At 40.9% G+C, this 9,962-nt stretch overlaps 1 pseudogene; it reads right to left on the bottom strand.

The window, feature by feature from the left end:
* Positions 1–1,794: 1,794 nt before the first annotated feature.
* LOC109434376 (mitotic spindle assembly checkpoint protein MAD2A pseudogene) lies at positions 1,795–2,409 on the bottom strand (annotated as a pseudogene).
* Positions 2,410–9,962: the final 7,553 nt, after the last annotated feature.

Genomic DNA, 9,962 nt, shown 5'->3' with positions numbered 1-9,962 from the left:
ATATATTTAGGTTCTCCTATGTTAGGTGTATAAATGTTTACTAAAGTTATGTCCCCTTGTTTGATTGATTCCTTTATTGCTATGTAAAGCTTTCTTTGTCTCTTATTATAGTCTTTGTTTTAAAGTCTATTTTGTATGATGTAAGTATTGCTACCCCAGCTTTTTTTCTCATCTCCATTCATGTGAAGTCTTTTTCCATCCTCTTACTTGCAGTCTATGTGTGTCTTTCTATCTGAGGTGGGTCTCTTATAAAATGCATTTGCATGGATATTGTTTTCTTTTCCATTCAGCTACCCTATGTCTTCTGATTGGGGCATTTAATCCATTTACATTTAAAGTGTTGATTGATAGGTACATAGTTTTTGCCATTTTATTATTCATATTTTTGATCTTTGTTTGTTTTCTCCTTTCTTCTGCTTAAAGAAGTCCTTTTAATATTTCTTGTAATACTGGCTTAGTGATAATGAATTCCTTAGATTTTTCTTGTCTGGGAAACTCTTTATCTCATTTTCAATTTTAAATGAAAGCCCTGCTGGGCAGAGTACTATTAATTGTAGGCCCTTTCCTTTTTTAATATCACTTTGAGTATTTCCTGCCACTCCCTTCTGGCCTGGAAAGTTTTTATTGAGAAATCAGCTGTTAGTCTGATGGATGCTCCCTTATAAATAACTAGTTGTCTTTCTCTTGCTGCTTTTAGGATTCTCTCTTTGTCTTTAACCTTTGCCATTTTAATTATGATGTGTCTTGGTGTCGGCCTATTTGGATTCATCTTATTTGGGACTTTCTGCTGTTCCTGGGCTGGTATGTCTATTTCCTTTACCAGGTTAGGAAAGTTTTCAGTCATTATTTCTTCAAATAGGTTCATGATCCCTTGCTCCCTCTCCTCTTTCTGGTACTCCTATGGTGTTAATGTTGTTACGCTTGATGTTGTATCACAGGTCCCTTAAACTATCTTCATTGTTTTTTATTCTTTTTTCTTTTTGTTGTTCTGACTGGATGTTTTCTGCAACTTTGTCTTCCAAATTGTTGATTTGATCTTCTGCTTCATTTAATCTGCTGGTGATTCCTCTTAGTGTATTCTTCATTGCAGTTATTGAATTCTTTATTTCTGATTGTTTTTTTTATTTATTTTTTTAAAACACACATATTTAACTTTATTTATCGTTGTCATTTAAACCTTGATTTTATTAAACACAAAAAGACATTTTTAAGGCTTCTGTATCACTAGAATTTAAACGGTAGAAATATCAGTTGCTTTGTAGGTGTAAGTTATATAAATTAAAATAAAATAATTGGACATTTTTTCAATATGGAACCTATACAAATGAAATAAACGGCAAAGGGACTTAATAGCAATATTTTGTTATTTGTGGATTACCAGTTACTTTCGGACTTAAACAAAGATTCTGAATATTTAGACTGCTTTTGCTACTTCATATTTAAGTATCTTCCTACCTACATTCTGAGTCAAGCTATTTGGCCAAAAGGTCTGATTTAGGATGGCATTTAGCATTGTAGGAAAAGTTTTTCCATCTACAGTTACCACTTCCAAAGGAACTGACATTACAGTGCTGATGTAATCGGCTGGTTCCCTTTTGCATAGTGTGCAAAAAATTATGTCAACCTTATGAAAAATCAAACAGATAACAAAAAATGGGACCGTTATGTACTGTTCAGTAAAGTATGTTAAGTTCCCCAACTAAAAATTAACCAATGAAATAAAATGTGAACTACAGTTGACTTGGTTTGAGGAAAAGCACACTTGAGAATTATGTCATTGTTCTCATGTCATCTTCAGTCATTGACAGGAATTTTGTAGGCCACCATGCTGTTTACTTTGGGGATTGTGGTAGTGAATGAACGGAGACAGACTTGCTCAGAGTTGGTAATGAACTGTGGTCTCAACTCCTCCCATTTTTCAGGTACAACCAAATCTTTGTCTGTATAAATCAGTAGATCAAATGAACAATAAACTTCCAACAGTGGCAGGAAAGTCATTGTAGCTGTGATCTGTCTGATCACTGAACAGATTTTATCTTGGATAGCTTTCTGAGACTTTTCTCCGGGTGTACTGTCCTCTTTGGCAGTCTTGTCACACTCGATATCAAACTGCCACCTTTCAAGGACCTCACCACTTTCAATATTTGAGATGACTACCACCAGTTTATGAACTGAACATTTGTATAACCAATCTTTTAGTTATTCCACCACATTATTTAGGTATTTCAAGAGCTCAGGATCAGTAGTTACAAGCACAGTGAGTCTATATTTCTGTACTCACATAAAGGTTTCAGATGGATATATGACATGCTGATAGAAAACGCTGTTGATGCCAAATGACAACTCGGCCATGATTTCGGTGCTCTCACGCAAGGTGATGCCTTGCTCCTTTGAGAGCTGCAGTGCCATGGCCAGGCCCACAGACGCAACGCATGCCCACTAGCAGACAGGTACTGCAGCGCTCTGCGGCAGCTCCCGCCAAGGGTTTCAAAAGTAACGAGGCAACACTTTTTTATGGTTTTATGTTCTCCTTTATGATTGTTATCTCTTTTTTGAGGGATGGGCGGGGGGTGGGGGGTGGGAGATGAGGGTAAGGGGGATCGAATATATGGTGATGGAAGGAGAACTGACTCTGGGTGATGAACACACAATGGGATTTATAGATGATGTAATACAGAATTGTACACCTGAAATCTATGTAATTTTACTAACAATTGTCACCCCAATAAATTTAATTAAAAAAAAAAGAAATTCTCACTAAGTTTCTTAAGCATTCTTATATCAGTATTTTAAACTCTGTCTGTGTCGGAAAGCCATGTGCAAAAGAATGAAACTGGACTGTTATTGGTCACCATGTACCAAAATTAATTCAAAGTGGGTCAAAGACCTAAGCATAAGACTTGAAACAATAAACTGCATAGAAGAAAACATAGGTACTAAACTTATGGACCTTAGGTTCAAAGAGCATTTTATGAATTTGACTCCAAAGGTAAGGGAAGTAAAAGCTAAAATAAATGAACGGGACGATATCAAAGTTAAAAACTTCTGCACAGCAAAAGAAACCATCGAAAAAATAAAGAGGCAACCAACTGAATGTGAGACACGTGTGCTTCAATGTTCATTGCAGCTGTTTTTATGGTGGCCAAGACATGGAAACAACCAAAATATCCTTCAATAGGTGAATGGATAAATAAGTTGTATATATTCACAGTGGAATACTATTTGGTGGTAAGAAAAGATGAAATAGGACCATTTGTGACAACATGGTTGGATCTTGAGTTTATAATGCTAAGAGAAATGAGTTAGACAGAAAAAGTAGAGAACCATATGATTTCACTGATATGTGGTATATAAACCGAAATAACAAAAGAACAAGACAAGCAAATGAAAGAACAAAAACTCATAGATATAGGCAATAGTTTAGGGGTTACCAGAGGATAAGGGGGTCTCCAGAAGAGGGTAAATGTTAATTCATTGTACAGATATACATAGTTTAAAAGGTATATCAAGTTGTTTGGTAATTTTAAAGTATGCTGGATCACAATGATTTGCATGTGAACTTTATTTGATGCTTAAGACAGTTGTCTCTAATAGTATGATTATGAGTGTGAAAATTGAATGCATCACTTATTTTATGTGTCTATTGACTTATTTTTCCAAACCTAAATGTTTCTCTGTGTGTTTCTGTATTCTTTTTATAAGGACAGCAGTCATATTGGACTAAGGCCCAGATTAATGACCTCATCTTAACTTGATTACATCTGCAATTATTTCCAAATAAGGTCACATTCACAGGTACCAGGGGATAGAATTCCACATAATTTTTGGGGGGACACAATTCAACCCATAACACTTTCCCAGTGAAAAAGACAAGAATGTCAGATAGAACCAGAATGTTAGACTAGGAATGACCTTAACGTTTTTCTACAATAACCATCTAGTTTTAGATTTGGAGAAACTGAGGCATAGGAAGATTAGGAGACTTTCCTAAGGTCACACAGCTAGACAAGGACAAAGTTGAAACCAGAAATCAGTATTGACAGGGAAATGTAGAAAGCATGTGAATACGTTTCTGAGTAAATACTTGAAATATTCAAGGTTGGCCGTAGGAAACGAATGTGAATTAGGCAAAATTTATCTGAGTCTTTCTCACCTCTATTTATTCCCCTTTTCCTCCAGTTATAACTTCCTTAGCCTTACTTTCTCCTCTAGAAACAGGTGACATTTACTGAGTTCCTATGTGCTGGACACTGTGCAAAGTCTTCTGTGGTACTATTTCATTTAATTCTTAGAACAGAAGTAACTGCTATTATGATCCCATTTTACAAATGAGGAAACTGAGCTTCAGAAAAGCTAATTAACTGATGCTGAGTCTCACAGCTTGTAAGTGGCTGGGCTGAGATGCAAACACAGGCAGAGCCTACATTCTTAACTACTTTGCTACTCTGCATCTCCTTTCTTGCCATTGAACTCTCCCACCACCATATGCTTCCTCACCCTTTATATTTTGCACAAGGACACTTCTGGATGCCCTCCTTAAGCCCACCTTTCCAGAAAGGTTCCTACATTTCAGAATCGTCTCTTGGACTCTACCTGTTACCATGATGAGGTGGTAAAAAAAGTAACCAGCTGGCTGTATGAACAGGGCCTCCCAGGGGCCTTGGTCTGTTTCTGAAAGGGTCAAGGGGCTGTTTTTCAAATTTGAAGATTCAGAAACTTGGTCTGGTTGGCTTCCCCAGGCGTGTTTAGGTCTGTAGTCAGAATTACCCCATCTAAATTTACAAGTGGTTAATTGCTTATCCAGAATACCAATTTGGGAATTTATACTGAGAAATATGCCTGCCAAGTGTTGCAAGTGTTGCCAAGACAGGAAAGGGAGAGCTGCTCAGAGAGTGCCTTGCCAGGGGACTTTTAGTGAGATACTCATGCCCATGATCTGGGTCCTGTTCTCCACCCCCCAAAAGGGACGAGGGCAAATAGGGTGAGATTGCTGACCACAGGCTTGACTTCTGGATAGCAAGGTCCCAGGGGTTGGGTTGTTTCAGCACTTTTTGGCAGCCAGAGGTAAAGAGCTAGGCACTGTGTGGGGAAGAGCCAAGGTTCTAACAGGAAAGCCAACATCATGAATTGAATCCAAAGGATGTGGGAGGACAGAAAGGGAAACATGAGGAGAGTAGTCCTTAGCTCAGAGAGACAGGGACAGGCGAAATGAGAGGAGACACAGTGCCAAACACTTGGCACAGTCCAGATCTTGCCTCTGATTCTGGATTTGGACCTGCATGAGGTCATCCTGGTGATCAGACCTCAGCTTTCTACTAAGGGCTTTGACTTGTCCTGATCTTCAGGTTTTGGGCAGCATAGGCTGCCTTTGGTAGAAGAAGCCTCACACTCTGGCTCTGGCCCCATAAAATGCAATCTTCCCCAGGAAGGGAGGATTTAGATATGTAGCCACAGATCTATGGTTTCTGAGTTCCCCACCAGCTGCCCTAGCATTGCCTTGCTACTCTCCACTCCCTGAGTCTGTGATGACACAGAAGGAAAAGGCAGAGTTCCATGGGTGTGTTTCCACTTTGATTGCCCAAAAAGTACAAGTAAGGGCAGTCAATTCCACACTTGGTTCCAAGAACTAGAAAAGCTTTAGGCAAACGTTTTACAAGAAACATGTTGGATTATTCCAATGTGATTTGCTTTTCTCTTTTTGCATTACTAGATTCAAATTTTCTGTCTCTGTTATGTTCTCTTCCACTTTTGGACATTCCTGTGATAGGCATTAACTTATTTTATTAGTCACTGTTAATCATACACAAACAATCAGGGCCATATCAAGTAGTTCAGTCACTTCATCTGACAGCTGGCTTTAGCAGCTACCCAGGTCACTGGACTGCCTTGGATCAGAGCATTGTCTCTTAATCATCAAAGGCACCAAGTACCTGGCATATAGCAGGAACTTAAGAAATATTTGTTGAATGAATGAAGAAATAAGCAAATAATTGAATGAATCACTGAAGACTCATTTGTAAACTTTACTTGTAGTCCAGTTTTTCCAAACATTCACAGGAAAACAGGTTGTATCTACTCTTGCAGGAAAGTTACGAGATACTTGATAAAAATTACACAGGTAATACATTCTCATCATAAAAGATTCAAGCATTCTAGAAGTATACAGAACAAAGTCCTTATTATCCTCCCTTTCACCACCTGAATCTCAGTCCCTTCTCAGAGGCAACCACTGTTATCAGTTCAGTGGGCATAATTTCCATTTACTTCCTTTTTTTCTCTTTCTTTTTTTAAAAATTTGTTTCAGGTGTACAAAGCAGCATAATAGTTAGACATTTAAACCCCTCATAAAGTGATAACCCGCCTCCTCAGACTACTACCCCTCTGACATCTTACATAGCTGTTACAATACCATCTACTGTCTTCCCTATGCTGTACTCCATATCCTGTGACGATATACAACTACATATTTAGTTCTAGTTGACATTCAATGTTATTCTACTTCAGCTCTTCAGGAGTATAGTGCATTAGTCAGGCATCTACATAGTCCATGAAGTGATCCCCCTGATAAGTCCAGTGCCCATCTGGCACCTTACATGATCATTACAACATTGCTGATTATATTCTCCATACTGTATTAACTACAAATTTGTATTTCTTAATGCCTTCACCTTTTTCACCCTGCCCCCAACCCCATTCCCATCTATCACCCTGATAAATCTAGTATCTACCTGGCACCATACCTAGTTATTACAATATTATTGACTCTATTCCTAATGCTATACCCTACATCCCCATGACTACTGTGTAACAACCAATTTGTACTTCTTAATCCCTTCCCCTTTCACCCATCCTTAACCCCTCTCGCATCTTAAAGAAGTCCCTCTAAGATTCCTTGTAATATTGGTTTGGTGGTGATGAACTCCTTCAGCTTTTTTCTTGTCTTGGGAGCTCCTTATCTGTCCTTCAATTCTAAATGATAGCTTTGCTGGGTAGAGTAATCTTAGTTGTATGCCATTGCTTTTCATCACTTGAAATAGTTCCTGCTACTCCCTTCTTGCCTACAAAGTTTCTGTTGAGAAATCAGCTGCCAGTTGTATGGGGGCTCCCTTGTAGGTAACTAACTGCTTTTCTCTTGCTGCTTTTAAGATCCTCTTTTTGTATTTGAACTTTAGCATTTTAGTTATGATGTGTCTCGGTGTTGACCTCTTTGGGTTTATCTTGTTTGGGATTCTCTGTGCTTTGTGGGCTTGTATGTCTATTTCCTTCAACTGATTAGGGAAGTTTTCTGTCATTATTTCTTCAAATGGGTTTTCAATTCCTTGCTCTCTCTCATCTCCTTCTGGTACCCTTATAATGCAAATGTTGGTATGCTTGATATTGTCCCAGAGGCCCCTTAAACTCTCCTCATTTTTTTGTATACTTTTTTTTTTTGCTGTTCTGGTTGGGTGTTTTCTGCTACCTTATGTTCTACATCGCTGGTTGGATCCTCTGCTTCATCTAATCTACTGTTGATTCTCTGTAATATATTCTTCATTTCTGTTATTGTATCCTTTATTTCTTACTGGTTCTTTTTCATAGTTTCCATCTTCATTTTTATGCTTCCTATCTCTCTGTTGATGTTCTCCGAGATCACTGAGCATTCTTATAACTGGTGTTTGAAACGCTGCATCTGATAGACTGCTTCTGTCCATTTTGCTTCATTCTTTCTCTGGAGCTTTGTTCTATTCTTTTACTTGGGACATGTTTCTTTGTCTCCCCATTTGGGCTGCCTCCCTGTGTTTGTTTCTATGTGTTAGGTGGGACTGCTATGTGTTTGGGTCTTAGAAGAGTGGGCTTATCTAGTAGGTGTGTTGAGGGATTCAGTGGCACAGTTGTTTGGGTCACCTGTGCCGTGCACTCCAGTTGTGTCCCTTGTGTGGGTTGTGTGGACCCTCCTCTTGTAGTTGAGCCTTGGTTGATAATTGCACATCAATGGGAGGAACTGACCCTTGGGCTCATTTGTTGTGAGGACTGGCTTTGACTACAGTGGAAGAGTTGTTGTGCAGGGGCTGTGATCCTACAGAGCAGGATCTGCCTCAGCAGGACTGTGGTGCCTGCCCAATCCACCCCTTGGGTGTGTTGTACTTGGAGGTGGCTGGGTAATACACCAGCTCACATAGAATCGGGCCACTGGAGGCACCAGCTCCATGACCACCTTGGAGGGGATCCACTGTAGGTCAAGCTCAGCCACAGCCTGTGCCCCACTGGGGCCACCTGGCAGGAGCCACAAAGACATCCAAAGATGGCTGCCACCCGTGCTGTGCTTGGAAGCGCCTTGAGAGGCCAAGCTATGAACCAAGGGTGGCTGCCGCTAGTGCTGACTTAGGGCTGCTCAGGCAGAGGTACAGGACATGCTCAAGTAAGATGCTGCTTGTCTGGGTTCTGGAACGTTTGAGAAATCCTAGGAATGTCTGCAGCTTGAGCCAAGGCAGGCAGTCTGCATGAAAAAGCCACCGAAATAAGCCTGGGTGTGTCCGAAATTTGGGCGTGGAGGGGTCTCAAACCTCCAGGGTATGCCAAATAAATGGTGGAGACTTATATATGGTGGCTGTCTGCGTCTGCACACCAGGAAGGGGGAGGGCTCAGCAAAGAAACAACGGCCTCTGCCAGCTCCTCCATCCAGGAGAAAGCTGCCTCTTCAGCCCCTGTCTGAAGCCAGACAATTCAATTCCCCACCATATGTCCCTGCTGCCTTTGAAGCTGCTGCCCCTATGCTAGAGCTCAGAGCGAGTGATTCCACGGGTGGGTAAGTTCATGCACAGTCCCTTTAAGAGGAGTGCCTAGGAGTACAGCTGCCCTCAGTCACACTCAGTCACAATCTCCACCGGTTTTCACAACCAGAAATTATGGGGACTTCTCTCCCTGGCACTGGAACCCTGGGCTGGGATCTCTCGCTCCTCTGGGGAATATTACAGCTGAAATATCCCTCCCTATCTTTAATGGTCACACGTGGGTGTGGGACCAGCCCATTTGGCATCTCTGCCCCTCCCCTACCAGTCTGGAGGTAGCTTCTTCTGTGTGTCCTTAGTTAAAAGGCTTCAGTTCAGCTTGATTTTAGGCGATTCTCAATAATGGTTGTTTGTAGATTAGTCATGATTTTGATGTGGTTGTGAGAGAAGGTAAACACAGCATTTACCTACTGCACCACCTTGGTTGTCTCTCTTCCATTTGCTTTCCAAGCATTATATACATGTAATATATGTGTGTTCATATGTGCATATGTGTTTCCTCCATAAATTGGATTACATTGTGTTTATTGTTTTGCCAATTATTTTTCATATTTACCAATATGTCATCAACATCTTTCCACATGAATACATCTTCATTATTTTTAATGACTGCATAGTACTCCATAACATAGACATACCGTATTTCATTTAACTCATCTTATATTGGTAGGTATTTCAGTGTGTCATGCAGGGTGAGAGGTGGGGTCTCTAGTCCCGCTCCCCACATAAGAATGCAGGATAGGGTGAGGCCAAAAGCAACACCCACGGAGCCATAGATAGGGGAGTCCTACCACTATAGTCACACTGGTGGCTGGGTTGGAGACACAGGAGGCAGGAGCCACACGATATGCAACCGACTGTCCACTTCTCTCTGCCAACCAACCTCACTTGCTAGCTGCAATCCGCCTCTCTGCAATGCATAATCCACACTCCACCACACCACGCCACTATACCACCACACCACCACCTTCTTGCTAGCCCCCATTTGCTGCTAGGGTAGCCACGGCAGTTATATTCATGGCCAATGGCTCACTGGTTACAGCTGACGGCCAACTAGCCACAGCTGATGGCCATCCAGTCACAGTTGATGGCCATTTACTATCTGAGCCAGCAGCTTTGCATGTGAGTCCAAGAGCCTGGAAACTGCACTCCTGGCTCTGTTCCCACACTCTACCCCTACAGGGTCTTCCCTCA

The sequence above is a fragment of the Rhinolophus sinicus genome, chromosome 18 (assembly GCF_057876585.1).
Source record: "Rhinolophus sinicus isolate RSI-liver-muscle chromosome 18, RSI-T2T, whole genome shotgun sequence".
Classification (NCBI taxonomy): Eukaryota; Metazoa; Chordata; class Mammalia; order Chiroptera; family Rhinolophidae; genus Rhinolophus; species Rhinolophus sinicus.
The sequence above is the reverse complement of the archived record's forward strand: the minus strand, read 5'-3'. Positions and strand labels throughout refer to the sequence as shown.